Source organism: Phaseolus vulgaris, chromosome 4, assembly GCF_000499845.2.
Source record: "Phaseolus vulgaris cultivar G19833 chromosome 4, P. vulgaris v2.0, whole genome shotgun sequence".
NCBI lineage: Eukaryota > Viridiplantae > Streptophyta > Magnoliopsida > Fabales > Fabaceae > Phaseolus > Phaseolus vulgaris.
In genome coordinates, this window is record NC_023756.2 from 32,863,008 (window position 1) to 32,885,028 (window position 22,021).

The 22,021-nt window shown below is 32.4% G+C and overlaps 1 long non-coding RNA gene across 1 annotated transcript; it reads left to right on the plus strand.

Annotated features, from left to right (window-relative positions):
• Positions 1-243: 243 nt before the first annotated feature.
• LOC137836479 (uncharacterized) lies at positions 244-18,191 on the plus strand. The gene is made up of 5 exons (XR_011085300.1): positions 244-580; positions 6,154-6,291; positions 6,385-6,442; positions 17,845-17,939; positions 18,022-18,191. It is a non-coding gene; the product is annotated as an uncharacterized lncRNA (long non-coding RNA).
• The last annotated feature ends 3,830 nt before the right edge of the window (positions 18,192-22,021 follow it).

A 22,021-nucleotide genomic window follows, 5' to 3' on the forward strand; every position in this document is an offset into this window, starting at 1 on the left:
AAATGTTACTCGTGCCTTGCTTTTTCAAGCTAGTTTACCTTTTTTATTTTGGGAATTCGCTATTACTCATGTTGCTTTTTTAATTAATTCCACACCCACACCTCTCCTATCTAATCTTGCTCCCCATGAAAAACTTTATGGCTCAAAATGTGACTTATCATTTCTAAAAATCTTTGGCTGTCTCTGCTACTCTAGTACTTTAACCGCAAATCGCAAAAAACTTGATGATAAAGCTATCAAGGTTGTTTTTCTTGGTTTTCCTCATAATACTAAAGGTTATATCATCTTAAATTTGAAATATCATCGCATTGAAATCTCAAGACATGTTATTTTTCATGAAACTCATTTTCCATATAAATTGGATAATGATCTTGATAGGGGGCTCAACACTTTGTCTTTACCTATTCCAACTAACTACAATTTTGATTATGATTTTTGTGTTGAACCTACCCCTACCCATGACCATGCACCTGCAAATAATATTCTTCCTGCTGCAACTACACCACCACGTCGTTCCCAAAGAATGCACCGCCCCTTCTTATCTTGCTGACTTTGCCACGTCATCTGTCACTACAACCAGGTATCCCATTACTAATTATGTTTCTTATACTGCTTTATCTTCTTCATTGCAGCATGTTATTTCTTTTATAAACTCTAGCCATGAACCTCGCTCTTATAATGAGGCCTCATAACATTCTTGCTGGCAACATGCCATGCAAGATGAGCTTTCTGCTTTGGCTTCCAACAACACTTGGCAGCTCACCCTTCTTCCCCCCAGGAAAGACACCTATTGGTTGTAGGTGGATCTATAAAATTAAACATAAATATGATGGTACTATAGAGCGACATAAAGCTCGGCTTGTTGCTAAGGGTTTTACCCAAGTTGAGGGTCTTGATTTTCTTGACACTTTTGCTCTTGTTGCCAAATTAACTACTTTGCACTTATTACTTACTGTTGCTACTTCTCAAAATTGGATTTTAAAGCAATTAGATGTAAATAATTCTTTTCTTCATGGTGACCTTCATGAGGAGGTTTACATGATCCCTCCTCCCGATCTCCCTATTCCTTCACCTCATCATGTTTGTAAACTCAACGCTCTCTCTATGGACTACGACAAGCAAGTAGACAATGGTACTCTAAACTTTCTCAATTTCTCTTAGATAATCATTTTGTCTTATCCTCTGCTGATCACTCCTTGTTTATTAAATATCATGATCTTACTATTACTACTATTTTAATTTATGTTGATGACTTGATTCTAACGGGTAACAACATTTTAGAAATTCAATATATTACCACTGTTCTTGATCACAACTTCAAAATTAAAAATTTGGGCAATCTAACCTATTTTCTTGGTTTTGAAGTTGCTAGAAATAGTACTGGCTTGCACCTCAGCCAGCACAAATACACACTTGATCTTTTGTAGGAAACAAGAATGCTCAACTTTGCACCTGTATCCACTCCAATGGCTCAGTCTTCCAAACTCACATCCTTCGATGGCACCACCCTTTCAACTGCAGACACTTCATCTTACCGACGCCTTATTGGCCACCTCATTTACCTCACTAACACTCGACCTGACATCGCCTTCATTGTCCACACTCTTAGGCAGTTCCTTTTCGCACCAACAACATTTCACCAGCAAGCAGCTTCACGACTACTACGCTATTTAAAAGCTAATCCTGGTGACGATATATTTCTGCCCAGCAAAAGTTCTCTTCAGCTTCGTGGATTCAGCGACTCTGATTGGGCCACCTGCCCTGATACCCGTAAGTCCATCACTGGATACTCCATATATCTTGGCGATTCCCTCATCTTTTGGAAGTCCAAGAAGCAACAAACCATATCCTGCAGCTCATCTGAAGCTGAATACAGGGCGCTTGCCACCACCACCTGTGAACTCCAGTGGTTAACCTATCTTCTCACGAACCTCCATCTCATTTTTACACAGCTAGCCACTCTCTACTGTGATAATCAATCGGCCATGCAGATTGCTTCTAACTAGGTTTTTCACGAACGCACTAAGCATATAGAAATTGATTGCCACCTAGTTCGTGAAAAGCTAAACGCTGGTCTTATTAAATTACTTCCCATCACCTCCACCACACAGATAGTTGCATCTTCACCAAGCCTCTTCCACCACATCAGTTCTAGACACTAAAATCCAAGTTGGGGATGTGCAACATCTACTCCTAGCTTGAGGGGGGTGTTAAAAGGCTTTATTGCTCTATTGGGCTTGGCCCATTATGTAATCCTTTACTATTTTTTTTATGCTTTTCTATATGTACCTCTACCACCATAACTAAGACACGTGTATGAACTATTACTGAATAGATTCAATTTCAGATTTCCTTTTCTCTTTCATTCTATCTTCTTCTCTATTCTTCGTGAACAGGGTTTGCCTTTACCTATCTTCTCTGTGCAAACACTGATTCCTACCGCTACTCTCATGTTCCATAAAATCCAATAGGGATTAAAACAATTTAGTCCTTAATTAAGTAATTTAATGTTACCTTCAATTTTGATATTGGTGATTTAATTTGTTCTTAAAATGATTGCATTATGTGATAAATCTATGAGTCTTAGACTTTATTTCTAAAGAGAGTTGTGAGAAATTATATTTAGAATTATGTTTGATTAACGTCAATTCAATCTATTAAATTGTTAAGAATAGATCTTAATAAATTAAATTGTTAAGAATAGTTCTTAATATACTAGTTTCCTCTGTTTCTAATGCACGAGTTATGAGACAAATCATAACTACAAATTCAAAGGGTATTGCTTTGGTTAATATATTTTGATTTAGTTCCCCATATTTTTTTTTCTTTAATAATATTCTTTTCATGATGGCATATGATTGTTATTATTTGAGGTGTTAGTCTAGCTAAGATGTCAAGCTTCATAGTAATGCCTAACATGAAAGCTTTTATTGTGAATCAATCAATTGATATCAATTTTGGAACTCATTTTGCACTATTTCAATTGGTTAAAACAATTTTGCAACCAATTAAAAATTATCAGTCCAAGTATTTTGGTTTTTTATCTTTTGAGAACAATAAGAAAACTTGAAAAAGCTTTTCATACTACAAATTTTAAACATTGATATTCTACTTTGTTGATTGAAAAACATTTTTATGCTCTTTTTGGAAATGTCTCAAAAGATCAAGAAGTAAGTCTTGCATCTTTTTCTTGTTGGAAAAGCACGTAACTTTTCTTATAAGGGAGTTAATCTTTGTACTTCATTATCCAGTTAATTTTATTTCAATTTGTTTTCTCTATTGTTGGTTATTCTTGACTAGGGTTGTATTGTTGATTATTCTTGACTAAGGTCATCAAGCAAGTTTTTCTTATGATATAGTCTCACAAGAGATTATAAGAGATATTGTAGGGTTCAAGATATTATGTTGTGTTGAATTTTTTTATTTTTCTTATAAGGTGTTTGTAAATGCTTGGAATTAGTATATTGGCTTGATAAGGATGATTTAACAATCGGATGTAACCTTTTTTTGGAGGTGGACTAGTATAATTCTTTGTGTTATTATCTTTCTCATATCTCTTACAACTCATATGAATTAAATTTTTATTGCGTGCTTATAGAAGATTAAAGAACATTCAAAATAATATTTCTTAAAGCTAAAATTAATTTTTCTTTAAAGTATCCATTGATTCAAAGTTAATCTTTCATTCATTTATAAAAAAATTCTAAATTTTTGAAAGTTTAATTAACTCCTCTTGAACTCTACTTATTTTTCTAACAACTAGTATTGCAACCTAACTCTTGAAAGTTATTTAAGTTTTTCTGTAATTTTTTTAATGGTTAGTGGAAATATACTTTTTGCTAAATGTGCTTCAATATGCCACAAATGTTTTTCTGGATGAATTATCAAGTTTTTGGATAATTATAATGAAGATTTTCGTTGAATTAATTGATTGAGGCATTTGAGATACTATAATCAATGTTCCTTATATTCTAAAATATGTTATGAGTGGCACTGAAAGAAGAAAAAGCATGGAAGGATTTGAACAAAAATAAATAAAGGAAAGTACAATATGATTGCATAATTAAGAACATCATAACTTTTGCATTAAATCTTGATGAGTTTTTTGTGTGTCTCAATGCAGTAGTTTGAACAATACTAACTCCAAAGAAAAGATGTTGTCTCTCTCGCTCAAGCATGGCATATGTAGTAGAAGTCATCAAACATGTAGAACACTACTTAATGTTCTAACTCGTCATTGCTTGAGTGACAACTTGTCTTAAGCGATACGAGTTTTAGAGGAGAGAGAGAGAATCAACATTGAATGTCCCTCCCTTAAATTTCACTTTGTCGCTTAAGTGATGTGACTTATTGCTTAAGTCACATAACTCCTGAACAAAACCTAAAATTGTGAATCTTTATTGCTTGAGTGATCATTCTATGCAAGAAATGATTACTCACTGCTTCAACAAAAATGGTAAAAAAACAAAAACAAAAGAATGCATAATATACTAATATAACTATTTTGCCCATATTTAAATCTCCTTAACATGTTTTAACTATCCAAAACAACATGTCCATACAACTTGTATATGAACTAATTTACAATTCAACACATCTATGTGCCAACTATTCTATAATTAACTCTAGACGATTCCTACTTCAAAGGAAACTTAAATTCAATCCATTATATTATCATATTTCAACATATCGAAATCAACTTATTTGAAATAGATGTAATTAATTATTTTCTCTTACCTATAGGGGTAGTGTTCCTTACAAAAAAAAAAAAACTACAATATCTTACAAACTTCCAAAATAAGCTAATGGAACTTCCTAAGCTTCATCTATACACAATCAATATCTCTCTTGACCAGATTGTCATTATACCTCAATTCCTCATTTGATTCCAACAAATGAAGTATGAAACTCTTGCTGACATATAAAGGAAGGAAAAATACAAATTCCATTCCAAAGGGATTAAGAATTTGTCTTCATTAAGATCTTGATTGACCATTCTTGATCTCCTCACAATTGTCTCCTTAATCGATAAAGTTATGATTTTTGCGAGTAAAACATATGTGTGTAAATGTTTAAAAATGTATATCTTGATGTGTGATGGTGAATTACTATATGAACGAGTTATTATGCTATGAGAGTTTTTGTTCTTTTAAGTGTTTCTGAGTTATAATAATATGAGTTCTTGCATTTAGTCTTGATGTGTCTATGACTTGTGTATTATGAATCTAAACAATGACTTAGTAGTGTAAAATTCCAAGTCATATACTTTATCCTTTAATATATCTAGTGAGTAATGAATTTGTTTGTTATGCATTTCTATGTACGTGTCATTCATATTTTCTTAAGGGTGAATATGGGTTTATACTAGAGGGCATTTATGATCTTTCACCTTACTTTGAGAATTTTATAGTGGGAACCTTTTGTCTACGAGTGATATGAAGGCCACCATGACCAAATAAATCATCCCACTATGTGGACTAACTCTTGGTAGATTTCATAGTATGATTTTTACTTAAATTACTTCATATATGATTGGTTTATGCAATGATAATACATTTAGAGATAGAATTACATTTGAGTTAATTAACAGAAATTATGACCGAGAATATGTTGATATGTATAACAACTGTGTTTGTTCAGTTATATTACAACTTTATTAATTATACGTGTCTTTTACATGAGTAATATATATATTCATCACTGTTTGTGTGTTTATGATTTTATTGTTTAGACTAAATGATTGCAAACACGAGTTTGATAAAAAAAATAAGAGGTTGTAAGTGACAAAACATAAACTTAATTTATCTTTTTATGAATATTCTCATTAAGTGTGATATTACATAGAGATAATAACTTATTTAGTTTAATTTTTTTACAAATATTTTTATTATTTACAACTTGTAGAATACCATTTCTAATATTAAAGAGTACTTCTATTGATTTCTATCAATACAATTTTTTTTTTAATTTTAACAGAGGTTTGTTAACCGTGATTCTAATAACCTCCCATAAGATATATCTTATGCGTATTGTGGAGGTTTTCTAAATCCCAGATAAATGTTCGTGGTTTTTACAAAACCGCAGTGAAGCTTTATTACAAAACTTCGGTTTTTACATACTCACTTTATTTTATTTTTTGCATTTTTTATACAGTTTGGGATTTCGAAGCACCCTAGAAAATAGTCATTGCTCATATGCATCTGCCGATACTCTCTATTTTTTAAAATCGCTGAAAATTGTAGAAAATCTCTCAATCTCCTTCTTAAAAAAGCTCTTCTCCATTGGAAGCAGGTTGCAATCTCCTTCGTTTTCATTCCAATCTAACTTCCAACTCAGTTTTCTCTTCTTCGAATATTTAATTTTATTTCACATTTGGATTCTTAGGACAAGGAAAGAAAGCAAAAGATTCTCAGACTCAAAGATGAGCTCAAGGACACTAAAGGTTCATTCTCATTTCTCTCGCACATAAAATCAAGGTTCATTCTCATTTCTCTTGCATATAAACTCACATTCATGCGAAATGAAGGATTGATTTTTAGTTTTTGGATATAGATATTTCGTACTACAATCTATTTCCTAGAGTGTTGCTTTAGAGTGTCGGAGAAGTAAACCATAGGCATCACGGAACATCTATGACATAGAATAATTCAGAGGAAGATATTTTATTATCTTTGCTAACAATTACATTCATAGTAACTGCAGTAACAAACTCTTAACTAATTTTATGAGCAGTTACCTAGAAATATTAAATCAACAATTAAAATAGAATTAAAACAGAATAACAAACAGTTAAAAAAATAGAATTTCCAACACTCCTCCTTGATTTTTTGAACTGCAAATTCCAATATTCTGTCTTGAGAACTCAAACTTGTTGGCTGGAAGTGGCTTGGTAAACAAATCTGCAATTTTTATTTTTTTTCATCCTCGCTTTGCTTAATCTCCATTCAACACCTTTTGATTTGACATAAGGTGCAGATTCTAAAAGACTTTTGTCAAAGCCTAAGCTGATAAGATAATCATCAATTCTGGGAAAATATTTTAAATCACAAATAGCTTTAGACAACTTATAAACTTTGTCTTCTTTTCCTTCCACAATAAAACCTCTAGGTTGCTCAACAGAAATTTCCTCTTCAAGAGATCCATTTAGGAATGTTGACTTGACATCCATTTGATGTACCTTTCTATCTCGAGGTATGTCAACAAGCTCCCGAGTATTGTTCTTCTCAATCATATACACCTCTTCCTCCATTGTCTTTTTCGACTTTGGGTCATTGATAACTTCTTTGTGATCAGCAGGTTCACATATTGCAACGTTACATCTATGATATATGTCAGAGAGTAATCGACTGCCTTTAATTGGTGGATCGTCTTCTATTTCAGATTTTTGCATCTTGAGAAGTCCTTGATCAGACGACTCCTCCTGAAATAGATCTAATGAGAAACTTTTGCCTCTCATTTCTACCTTGAACAAATCTTGTCCTGTAGCATCCTTGATCAAACATTGGTTATCTTCAAAAAACACCTTGAAGCCTTTTTACAGCAACTGACCAACACTCAATAAATTTTGGTCTATGTTAGGTACATATAACACATCAGTAATAGTTTTAGTACCTGAATGTGTTGCTACAGCAATGGTTCCTATTCCTTTTACTGAAATGTGACCCCCATGACCTATCTTGACCTTTGAAATTTTTGAAGGCTTCAACTCCTTGAAAAGTTTTTTGTCATAAGTCATGTGATTTGTGCATCCACTATCAATTAGCCACGATGCACTTGAAATATTGTTGGAGAAACTAGTTGCAACGAAAAGTAGATCCTCCTCCTCATTTGCAAATTGAGCATCTACGTCTCTTTGCTCACTTTGGTTTACATCTTGTTGCTCACTTTGGTTTCTACAAATGACTGCTTCATGCCCAAGTTGATTGCACTTGTTGCACTTAGCATCAGGTCTTCTCCAGCACTTAAACGGTGGATGACCTAACTTGTTGCAATGCTTACAAGGAGGGTAATTTCTCCTTTTGTGGTTATTGTGTGCAATAACTTCTCCATTTTCTTGCTGGTTCTGCTTGATCTGGCTACCTTTGTTTCTCCAACCACCTTTATGATTGGCTGTTAAGGCTCCTTCTATTGCTCCATCTTGTCTCATAGCTCTTCTTTGTTCTTGTGCTTGTAAAGCATTTAAGAGCTCTGCAAGAGAAATTTTTGATAGGTCCTTTGTGTTCTCTAGGGATGTTATGGTGGCTTCAAACCTCTCTGGAACCGTTACAAGCAGTTTTTCCACAATTCTTGAATCTTTTAACACAGATCCAAGCAACCTCACTTTGTTGGCAATGCTTAGAAGTCTGTAAGAGTACTCTTTTACGGATTCTGACTCCTCCATTCTCTGCAGTTCAAACTCCCTGATTAGATTCAGCACTTGCATTCCACGAATCCTCTCATCACCTTCATATTCGGCCTTGAGGTAATCCCAGATTTCTTTTGCTGACTTCAAGGACATTATCCTTGTGAATACCATAGGAGATACAGCTGCAAATAGACATGCTTTTGCCTTTGATCTTTTCATCTTCTGTTCCTTCTGTGATTTTATTTGTGCCACAGTAGGGTTTTCTGGAAGAGACTGAATTTCCTCTTCTACAGCTTCCCATAAATCCAATGCTTCTAGGTAGGTCTCCATACGAACAGCCCACATTTGATAGTTGTCTCTATCAAAGACAGGTGGTGCCATTGCTGAAAAATTGAAACCTCCTTCCATTGATGCACTCTACTAACCTCACAGATCCCTCAAGAAGATAGCTCTGATACCAATTGTTGGTTTTTTAGAATAATTCAGAGGAAGATATTTTATTATCTTTGCTAACAATAACATTTATAGTAACTGCAGTAACAAACTCTTAACTAATTTTATGAGCAGTTACCTAGAAATATTAAATCAACAATTAAAATAGAATTAAAACAGAATAACAAACAGTTAAAAAAACAGAATTTCCAACAAGAGTGTCGGAGAAGTAAACCATAGGCATCACGAAACATCTATGACAATAGATTCAGCTATTGTTAGAATTAATAAACAAGAGGGGGTGAATTGTTTATTGAAAGATTTTTGCAAATACTGGATAAGAATGAAGATTAATGATGAAGCACAAAAGAAGCAATCAGATAAGCCAAGCAGCAGAGCAATTTAACACAATTCCAGAAAATCAATTGGTTGTTTATGCGAATCAACCGATTGTTTTTATCCGCAATTTATTAAAACACAGTTTTAATAGTTTTAATGAGCGAGGGAAAGAGAAAATCACACAAAAGATTATATTGGTTCACTCTTAACCTTGGCTACATCCAGTCCTCAGCTACCACTGAGAATTCACTAAGTAATCAATCCAAGATTACAAACACACAAACACCAAAGAGGTGATCTTGAACCTCTCAAGAACACACACCCTATTTGAAACACAAAACACTACAAATTAGAACACCCTCTGACTGTATACACCAACACCTTACAAAATTATCAAAGATTAAAATCAATACAAGTAAGAACAAGAAACAATACACCTGATACAAAAGGATTAAAACAGTTCCTATTCCACTTTTAACCAAGGCAAAGCTTTTAGCAATCTTGCAAATCTTTCTTCATCTTTTGATAATCTGAATCTTACTTTAATCAAAGATGTAAAACTATTTTACAGCTTCAAAAATAGCCGTTTTAAAACGTTGAATCAAAGGCCAAACTAGTTTGAAATAAGTGAAAATAGATTTAACGGACTTAACCAATTCTGTTAAGATTTTTGAAAAACAATCGATTGAAAGTGAAAATCAACCAATTGAATTGACTCTGATCGCTAAGTCAGTCAATTTCAACTTTTTCAAATCCTTTTCACAACAGCTAAGTGTAAAACAACCGATTGAAACGCTAAAACAACAGGTTGTTTTTCACTACATTGAAAAACATTTTTTCTTTGAAAGATGTTGATTGATTCAGTTTTGGATCAAGCTAAGAGTGGATTGACAAATTCTAATCAACCCAAAACCCATGCCCACAAGTAGCAATCCAGCCTTTAAGCAATCTGCATGGATTTGGAGACATCAAAGCTTTAAGTTCAATAATCTCCCCCTATTTGATGAAGACAAATCCTTGGTTTGCTTGGGATGTTCTGTTTGAATTTGGCAATGCCTTCAAAACACAAAGTGTGCAAGTACTAGAGGTAATCATTTCCAGAAAACATTAACACCTCAAAACCATTTTGTAAATCAGTTCAAGAGTTTCAAAATCATTTCTGGACTTTTCCATCTCTTTTTCTAAGGTTTTGACTCTCGTTTCCAGCCAGTTATTTAAACCTTTCAACCTATTGTTTATAATGGCCAATCTATTAGCTTCTTCATGAGTCTTTTTAAAAGTCTCAAGAAGTTGTGATGTGAATGTAACTACAAGAACACATGATTCTTGACATTCTTAGGAGCAACTTGAGCTGGATTTGAAAGGCACTTTACTTTAGAATTGGATCAATGTTCTAATTCAAGAACTCACCAAAACTTAGCACCAACCAAGACTCATATGGAAGTCCATGTATTGTCAAATTGAATCAAACACAAGGAATGAAGAACAAGAATTAAAAACTGGACAGAATTGAAAAGCTAGCTACTGAACCGAAAAGAAACAAATAACAAAGCTGGAAAAGTAAATGTAAACGGTAGAAAATGAAGGAAGAACACTAGGCATTAAAACTACCGAATGGAAAATTGAAGAAAAGGAAGAAGAACACTTATAGGAAGATGCTTGCTGGATTTTGAGAATTGGAAGAAGCCATTCACGCCACTTGGAACCTTGAACCAAGATAAGTGATGGAGTGCCACCACTTGAAGCTCCCCATAGCTCACAAGATAAGGCAAAGAAGAAGAAGACTCAAAACTCACAAATTCTCACCAAATTTGAGTATAGTCTCTCTACTATAAAATTCCAATCTGAATTGTGAAGGACCTAAGCCCTCCTTATATAGGAGTAAGGGCTGGTCATTTACATAGCTTATTCCCTAAGCTACCCAAAAAACTCCTAAGATCACACCCCCCTTACTAAGCTCACTCCCCAAGCTTCTAGAATTTGCTAAACTAAAGCCTAAAGATGCTTTTACAAAAGAGGTGTCTCATGTTTCCCTCTAAGCACCTTTCTAAACATTATTCTATATTATTTACAATTTAAAAGAAACTATAAAGAGAGATATTTAATATGAAGCCTATTATTTGAGAGTTTGTAGACTTCTTTATCTTTAGGCTTGATCTTCTCTTTGACTTCTTTTAATTTGTGAGAAGACTAGAAGGAAGAACTTCAAATGTGTAGGTGAAAATTCTCTTCCTTCATTAATAAAATCCTCTCCTAGTGGATATCCATCAAGTTGGCTATAATTTTCAGCATTAATGGAAGAGTTTGAACTTACACTACTTAATTCATCAAAACTTAATGCAAATGTTATTATATTTTTTGCAATCCAATGGAATTTGGCTTTCTTGCTATCTGGCTCAGTCCATTCAAACCAAGGCTTATCAACAAACACATAATCTTTTTTCGTTTTTGGAATAAAATGACCATTTTCAATAGCATCCCAAATTCCTTTATCTGTTAATTCTACAAAAAAATTCATTCTAATCTTCCAGAATTGATAGTTTACACCACAAAACAGAGGTGTTCTATTAATAGAAGCACCTTCCCCAAAAGGTAGTTTGTCAGCCATAAAAACAAATTTTTGAATCAAAACATGAGTAACTTTCAAGAACCTAGCGCTTGATACCAATTGTTAGAATTAATAGATTTAAACAAGAGGGGGGTGAATTGTTTATTGAAAGATTTTTTGGCAAATACTGGATAAGATTTTTTGGCAAATCTTGCAAATCTTGATTAATCTTTTGGTAATCTGAATCTTACTTTAATCAGAGATGTAAAACTATTTTATAGCTTCAAAAATAGTCGTTTTAAAACATTGAATCAAAGGCCAAACTAGTTTGAAATCAGTGAAAACAGATTTAACGGACTTAACCAATTCTGTTAAGATTTTTGAAAAACAATCAATTGAAAGTGCAAATCAACCGATTGAATTGACTCTGATGGCTAAGTCAGTCAATTTTAGCTTTTTCAAATCCTTTTCAAAACAGTTAAGTGTAAAACAACCGATTGAAATGCTAAAACAACAGGTTGTTTTTCACTACTTTGAAAAACAGCTTTTCTTTGAAAGATCTTGATTGATTCAGTTTTGGATCAATCTAAGAGTGGATTGACAAATTCTAATCTACCATAACCCATGCCCACAAGTAACAATCCAGCCTTCAAGTAATCTTTAAGGATTTGGAGACATCAATGCTTCAAGTTCAATAGCTATATCCTTCGACGCTGATATCTCGTGGACATGTGCCGCTTTGTATCACTTATTAGGATACTTCACTATTTTTTAGTAGTTTTTTTTTTCAAAATAATCTATTCTACATTAGAATAATGTTGTTATTTGGATTATATAGTTTTTTTGGTTTTGGTTATCTTTAAAAGGTTAGCATTTTTTCTATTTGCTTGATTGCAACTCCTATATATAGTTATCTATGTTTTTTTTATATATTGTTGCTCAATGAATTTATGAGAAATTCATTATCTCTTTTCTTCTTTGTTTATTAGCTATTCTTAGAGGATTCATAAATACTAGTGATATTGAATAGAACATAGCAAGTAATGTTTTTTACATGCTTTATGGATGTATCTTTTTGGTCATGTGGTGTATTCAGTTTATTGTGTAGGTGGATGATTCTAGGTTTGCAAATCTAGCACATCAAGCTATAGATTTTATATTAGGTATTCTTATTTCACTAATGGAAAATTGAGTTTTATTACTAATTGAAATTGTTTTATTACAAAATAGAACAAAGATGAACAAAAGAGAATAGAGATGAACAAAAGAGAACAGAGATGAACAAAAGAGTAAACTGAAGACAAAGGATATGAGAATGAATATCTCTTCTTTCTTGTTATTCAAATCAAAACAAATGGTCTGAATATATACAAGTAGTACACTCATTCTAGGTTTAACTAAAGAGGAAAAGAATCAATAATTAAATACCAGAATCATAACACATAAGACAAAATAAAGGTTATTCACCTCTATAAAGAGAAACAACTGATAATTAGAAAAGACACCAAAATTATTCTCCTCTATAAAGAGAAACAACTGATAATTAGAAAAGACACCCAATTAATATTAGGATCCTTCTATAACTCTGGTATCCGTATCCTTTAATACCCCGCCACAAGCTGGGGAGCAAATATTGATGAGACCCAACTTGGAACAAATATTCTTAAAAAATTGAGAACTTAAAGCTTTGGTATAAATATCAGCCAGTTGCTCTGTGGTGGAAATGGGAAGCAAATGGATGAGACCCTTCTTTAATTTTTCCCGGACCACGTGACAATCTATTTCTATATGTTTTGTACGCTCGTGAAACACTGGATTTGCTGCAATGTATCTTGCTGAGTCATTGTCACAGTATAAAAGAGATGGTTGCTCAAAAGGAACTTTGAAATCTTGAAGAAGATAAGTTAGCCATTGAATTTCACATGTAACAGTGGCCATTTCCCTGTATTCAGCTTCACAAGAACTCTTTGATATTGTTCCTTGCTTCTTTGATTTCCAAGATATGAGAGAATTCCTAAGATACACACTAAAACCAGTCACTGATTGTCTTGAATCACTACAGGTACCCCAATCACTATCACAAAAGGCTTTCAGATGAACAGAGGTAGTGGAAGAGAAAAATAGACCAAGACTTGGAGCCCCTTTGATATATCTGAGAATTCTAATCGCTGCATTATAGTGAGCAATTGTAGGCTTAGCAAGAAATTGAGAAAGTTGTTGCACAGAAAATGTTATGTCAGGTCCGGTATTAGTGAGATACATAAGTCTTCCAATCAATCTTCTGTAGGCTTGAATATCTGTGAAAGGAACACTTCCAGTAGAAGATAATTTCTCATGATTATCAATAGGAGTGGGTGCAGGTTTGCAACCTAAAAGACCTGCATCTGTTAATAATTCCAATGCATATTTCCTTTGATTTACCATTATTCCTGTCTTACTTCTTGCTACTTCTTGACCAAAAAAATATCTTAAATTCCCAAGATCTTTAATCTTGAATGTCTGATTCAAGGCTTGTTTGATTCGAGCAATCTCTTCTTTATCATTTCCTGTCAATATTATATCATCCACATATACCAATAATGTTGTAAAAGATCCTTCAGAAGAATTAATAAACAAGGAATGATCATTCATAGATTGAGTATATCCCATAGAAAGCAAAAATGATGACAGTTTGGAAAACCATTCTCTGCTAGCTTGCTTAAGACCATATAAAGCCTTTTTTAGTTTACAAACTTTTCCTGGTGGAATAGAAGTCAATCCAGGAGGAACAACCATGTATACATCTTCTTTCAAATCTCCATGTAAAAAGGCATTGTTTATGTCTAATTGTTTCAATTCCCAATTATAAATAGAAGCTAAAGAAAGAAGCAACCTTATGGTGGTCATCTTTGATACTGGAGAGAAAGTATCAAGGTAGTCAATGCCTTCTGTTTGTGTATATCCCTTTGCCACTAACCTTGCTTTATACCTTTCAATTGTCCCATCAGCCTTATATTTTATTTTGAATACCCATTTGCAACCTATGGCAGCTTTGTTCTTAGGCAGAAGAGCAGTCTCCCAAGTTTGATTTGACTCTAAAGCAGATATCTCACATTGTATAGCTTTTCTCCAACAGTCATGTTTCACAGCTTCAGAATAAGTGTTTGGCTCAACATGTGAAGAAAGAGACATAACAAAAGATTTGTAAGAAGGTGATAAATTGCTATAAGACAAAACAAAATTCAAAGGATATTTAACTCTTGAAGATGTATTGGAAACATTAAGATTACAATGATAATCCTTTAAATACTCAAGTGATCTTTTTATTCTTGTGCTCATTCGGACAGATGGATCTGATTCAGAACTTTGTTCTATATCATGATTTTCTTTGAGGTTTTGGTCTATATGGGAACAATCTACGTCTGAAACCTGAATTTTGTTATTGAAAGAAGATTAAAAGTGAAGCAAGGAATATACAAAACATTGTTTATGACATGATTTTGATTGAGAAAAACACTTCCAGAATAATTGGCAATGACTTGATTTCCATTTGGTAATTTGACATAAATAGGATCAATTTGATGATATGAAGTGAAGTAAGTTAAGGATGAACAAATGTGATCAGTAGCACCACTATCAATAATCCAAGAACTAGAAGAAGAAATAGAGTTATTACCAGTTTGTGTTGTCATGTTGGAAGGAATAACAGAGACTTGACTAGAAACATTGTAACTGGATTTGACCTGTTGTAAAAGAGCTAACAATGTTTGATACTGCTCAGGAGTAAAACCAATTTGTTGAGACTCCACTTCTGACTTTGAACCTTCATGATTATGCTCATTATTGTTAAAATTTGTATTGTGAAAGGCTGCATGACTTTGATGATGGTTCTGATTTTTAAATTTGAAATAAGGTGGAAAACCACGCTTTTTATAGCATGTATCAATGGTATGCCCTGTCTTTCCACAATAACTGCAAATTTTGGAAGTATATCTTCTTCCATAGCTTCCTCTTCCATATCCACCACCCATGCCATAGATCGTAGCATTGTTATTATAACCTCCTTTGCTAGTAACAATCATTGCCTTGGATTGATCACCAAAAACTTGCCTCTCTTGTTGTGTAATGAGAGAGTAAACTCTATTCAAGGATGAATTATCTGATAAACTAACATGGTAAGGTGAACAAAGATCTTGTGAGGGATCAACAACTTCACCCATAGATAAATGTAGCAACCAGAGCTCTAATAAGAGCTCTGATACCATATTGCAAAATAGAACAGAGATGAACAGAAGAGAACAGAGATGAACAAAAGAGTAAACTGAAGACAAAGGATATGAGAATGAATATCTCTTTTTTCTTGTTATTCAAATCAAAACAAATGGTCTGAATATATACAAGTAGTACACTCATTCTAGGTTTAACTAAAGAGGAAAAGAATCAATAATTAAATACTAGAATCATAACACACAAGACAAAATAAAGGTTATTCGCCTCTATAAAGAGAAACAACTGATAATTAGAAAAGACACCAAAATTATTCTCCTCTATAAAGATAAACAACTGATAATTAGAAAAGATACCCAATTAATATTAGGATCCTTCTATAACTCTGGTATCCGTATCCTTTAATAAAGTATTTGTTGGGATTATCAGGCCACCCGCTACCGGGCCGCTATCAAACCACCCATAATATATAGTCCCACGCACGAGTTGGCAGTCTCGGCGTGAGGGGGGTGTGTTGGAGATACCACATCGACTAGAGATTAGAATCTTTCATAGTATATAAGTGGGTGCAAACCTCACCTCATTGAGCCGATTTTATGGAGTTGAGTTAGGCTTAAAGTCCACTTTGTAACATGGTATCAGAGCCATTTTCGAGCCTATCCTAGCAAGTATTTGTTGGGCTTATCAGGCCACCCGCTATCGGGCCGCTATCGAACCACCCATAATATATAGCCCCACGCACGAGTTGGCAGTCTCGGCGTGAGGGGGGTGTGTTGGATATCCTACATCGACTAGAGATTAGAGTCTTTCATAGTATATAAGTGGGTGCAAACCTCACCTCATTGAGCCGGTTTTATGGGGTTGAGTTAGGCTTAAAGTCCATTTCGTAACATGTTTAGATACGAGAAGTAAATTATCGTTGAAGATCATTGTTGTCTCGGTCAATTATGTGATACAATTAAGACTTAATAAAACTTAATTAGTTCAACGTAGAGATTGAAATTGTTGGATACAATAGGGGAATTGTTAAAAGTTAAGAGTTTACATTCTGCATAGGGCAGGGGAATTGCTACATGCATCTTCCCTCCTTATACCCCATCTAGTGGTAGTCTCATTCTCTATGACTCTTGTTGTGATTATTTGATGAACCTGATGATATAATAATAATTTATATATATATATATATATATATATATATTGTAGAGAGCTAATAACTCTTGGCTTCTCATTCTCTATGATCACATTAAATTTATATTTTAAACTAACACCAATATAATATCCATTAAAGTAACTTTGTGGGGGATGAGGGAGTGTACATGATCATTTTACATTCTAAATACTTATTTAGTTTAAGGTTTTATTCCATGGAATATGGATGGAATAAGTAACTTTTAATTGCAAAAAGATCCGTCTAAAGTTAAGAAAATATTTTGTGTATAGAACATTTAATATATTCATTTTTCAGTTAGAAGCTAATAAAAATTATCTTTCTTTTAAAGTAGCCCATCTTAGATGTATATATTGTTATAGGTACTTAGATAACTCTACAAGATCAAATCCTTCCCCTTTAGTCATCGCTCCTTCAATTCAAGGTAAATATTATTGGCATATATCTATATACAATTAAGATATATTCTTAATGTTTTCTCATTTAATGGGTGGATGTGTTTGTAAAGACATTCAATGTGTTAACTAAGAATCGTCTAAATTCAAAAACAAAGGTATGACTACAACTTTTTTTCATCATCTACATTCAGAATTTTTAATTTTTATATGTTGATGATTAGGACAATGTCCTTAAAAATAAAGTGAATAGGACAAAGCAAATCATTACTCACACAGGTGAATCTAACAGCATTACATGAAAAAATAGATGAAATAGTGACAATCATACATATGTTCATGTGAAATTTATGTCTTTAATTTCTTGGAGATTGTGTAATATATTTTTTTTTTCAATTTTATTGGAAAAAAGGGTGTGGCTATAGGGTTAGCAAAGGAGAGGTATGGATAGTTACACATAAACATGCTAATGGAGCATTTGTGAGTGATGAAGCGAGGGAAATTGATGTAAGTTAAATTCTAGTAAAGTCTATAATTGTCAACCACACTTAATGTAATTTTAATTAGTTTCTTATTGTATTCTTTATAGGAAAAAAATCAAACATATGAATCAACCTCATCATCATCCTTATCAAGAAAGATATCAAGTACCAATTCCTTAGCTTATGCTTTCGAAAACCAAGAACATTGTGGACGTATTAAGGGTTTTATGTTTGGGTCCTTGCCATCTAAAGTGTTTGGCTCCAATATTCATTCATATAGTGGGACATCTTCAAAATATAAATTAAGATATTTTTAATTTATATCTTTCTTATTAATTTACCCTATAATTTCTCTACTTATTTGTTGATATGAATGGGAACGGATTTATGATATGCAAATATCAAACATAGTGCATAATAGATAAACTAAGATGACAATTTTTTTATATTATTCAATTTGACTAGTTTAATTGATTTTGTGTTCTAAATTAGGTTTCTTCTACATTGACATCACAAGTCAATGAAATGAAGGTAATGATGATTTCTTTTCTAAAAGTAAATTGAAAAAAAGAGAGTAGGAAAATAGGTTTTAATTTAATTTAAGAAAACTTAAAAAATATTAAATAAAAAGTTCTTACCTTAAATATATAGTAAAATAATAATAATAATGTTGATGCATTCTAAACAAAACGTAATCTAGCATGTTGAGGATTGAGTGGTACATGATAAGACCGGACTCTCTTGCTTAAACAAAAGAAGGTATTCTAAATGCATGGCTGAGCTTCAAGATTTTAAACCTTTTATTTTAACTTTCTTTCTTTCAATTTCATATGTTTATTGAAGACACTAAAATCACCAATTGCAACGAGTGGTGTTTTTTTTTTTTTTGTAATCGATGGCAGGTGGTCCTGTTTTATTTTTATTTGCATCTTCTTATAATTATTTTGAGTATTTAGTTTCAATTTGGCCCTGTATTTTTTGCTGTTTAAAAGCCTGGGCTTATTCGGCTGGCGCATCATATTTGCTAATTGCCACCAACTTTCCTTTTATATATGCATCATCTTTTTGTTAAGCTTGGGCTTATTTTTTTGCTGGCCCAAATACTTTTATATTCCCATCACCTTTTTCACATATACACCAACATATAGGCCCTTTTTTTCACCAACTGCAGATTTGTAGTATGTTTCTGGATTTTAGAATCCGTAATGCAAAAAATGTATTCCAGATTCACAAATCCGTAATTTAAAAAATGCAGGTGTCGTTTTTCAAATAAAAGGTCAAGACTAGTTTTGGAATTTAAAATATTTTGGGGGTGCAGGAAGAAACTCTCCTACATTTTTATACACGCACTAGTTTTTACTTAAAAGGCCTGACATTTTGCTTGCCCAAAACTTCCACTATTTGCCACTCCCTTTTATTTATACACTCATCAATTTTTATTTTCTTTAAAACAGTGTGGACCAGTTCATTTGGCCCAATGTTTCCGCTGTTTGCCACCTATGTTTTTACATATACAATTACCAATATTCTTTTATGAAAAGTAAAATAAATAAATAAATACAAATATAATTTTGACAGCCCAAATAAATTTAAGATACTTGTATATGCGTCATCTCACATTTAATATTTTAATAAATAAATAAATATGAATTTTCTTTAAAAAATAAGTCTTCTCTAGTTTATAATATCGGTAGTTTACACTATTTAAGCATGATTCTTAAAAAGTATTAAACATAGTTGCAAAAATATAAAAATTTCAAAAATTAAAAATATTAACACAAACAAACATCCTTTTCACTTTAGAACTACGTAAATACGGATTTTCTATAATAAATGAAAATACGTAGTACCAAAATCAATCATTGTCGAGCCCAAAAAATTTACTTTGACAGTAATGGTGCACTTGATCTTCACTTATACCACTGAACTTGAATCCAAGTTCACATTATTATACAGTGACTTGATTGCTTGAGTAGGAAGAAATAAAAATAGCTACATGTAGAGTTCAATACACATAACCATGAAACTATATACTCTTTTTTTTTGCCAATATAGTGTTGATGAAACTTCCATATCAACAAACCTATATTTTTTTAGCAACGGTGGTTTTGTGTTTTAGAACAGCTAAGATTATCCTCGATTTCTCTCTTCCTATAAGGGTAAGTGAATCGAATATGTCCATGCCACTTTCCTGTTTGAATACATAGAATCCAGTTGCTTTAATGATTGAGGTCTCTATTGTACCCTCATATGTAACCTTTACATGATTCTATTCATTTTCTAAGAAATTATTATTGGCATGTATTAATTTGTTCAATTGTATATCATAAAGATATGTATTATGAAACCATAAATGGGATTGAAACATAAAAACTCATTCTCATCTTCCATAGAATACAAAAATAACTTTGTCAACGAAATTATTATGAAACCAGAGAACTTGAAGGTCCATTGCTTTGGTGATTGAACCACTCTAGAATCCTTGTTCTAAACAAAACTGAGTCTTTGGAGCCTCAAGAAAATCCTTCTAATCGTAGAGAATTCATAAGTTTGTAAACAACAACTACACTACATATTATTAAATCATTACATTAAAAATAAAAAGACAATACCTGATTTAGGAAACATGCTTGTACTTGATGAAGTCAAGGATCTATAGTTTTTTGCAAAGAAATATTGTGATTTTGGAAGAATCCCTCAATTTCTTGAAGATGAAAGCTTAAAAACTAACGTTCTTAATGCATTAAGGAATAATCGTGAAATCATTGTTTCGTAGGTTTATTTCTTTAACACAAGCAAACAACGTGAAGCCCTATCCTAAAAAAATAATTAGACGTTGCATTTTAGGGCCCAAATTTGTTCTATCATTAAAGATACTCTTGAGCCACCTTTTTTTCACCCTTTTTTTTTAGCTATCACAACTCTTCAATTCCTATTGAATAATGTTGAAACTATACCTAGAATAACTCCAACATTTAATTTGTTTTTATATTCACTTGTTTTGAGATATTAGGATATATAGTTACTTTAGCTCTATTAAATGAGTTTTAACCTATTTCGGCAAGTGTACCGAGTCAGAAATAATAATTTGTCTTAAAATACGGATATCGAACTTACAAGGAATAGTTCTTTTAAAATTTTAACGTGTAAAACTCACTAGATATTGAAATATGTGCAATGAATTGATTCAAGAGATAGTAACAATGTTTGAACAAAATGTGCTTGTAATTTAAATAAAAAGCAGAATAAATGATTATGAGAATTTGATTGATAAAATTGGGATTGAAGTCAATCTTTCTCACTCGTTTATATTTTGCTAAATAAGAACATACAACATTCTTACTTAATTGACATTGATGCAACAAAAAATGTCATTCACATTGATTCCTCAAATATGAAATTACTAAGATCACCTCCTAAATATTGATTCCTCAACTATTTTGCAAATGTTCTTATCATTAAGAAAAAATGTTATAAATCATTTAACATATTTTAATATATTCCTAGTATTAAAGCACATCAAGTATTTTCATTTAGGTCAGGTCATCATAAATACTTCCCAGTCAATTCCAAATATCTAAATCAAGAATAAAAATTCAGGCTTTAAGCATAAAACGAAAATAACAATATCAAATAAGCATAGATAAATATCACCTCCATACATAGGAGTTTTAAACAATTACATTCAATCCTAAAGGAAAGGAATTAGCCATTCATAGTAGGGTTTACATGAACCAAAAGATGATTGAAAGCAAAAGAAGAAGATCCAGAGTGTTTCTCCTTGATAGCTACCTCCTAGGGTTTCCTTTCTCCCTGGTTTCTATATACCTTACGCCCTTATTTAACCTAATTCGGCTTGGACTAAATGAAATTTGTATTCATAATATTTCCCTTTGCTTCATCTCTCCTTAAATTCCTGAAAATAACACAAAATTGGAAATTAATAATTCTATTAATCTCAACTCCAAAATATATTATTAATTTCTAATTTTTCAAATTATGGTTGAGTCACATTGAAAAAAGACAAATAATCCAAAGGAAAATTGTTGGTAGAGGTCAAATGTCAAGTGTGAAAAATGCGTTGATTTGGGACATGTAGAACGAATT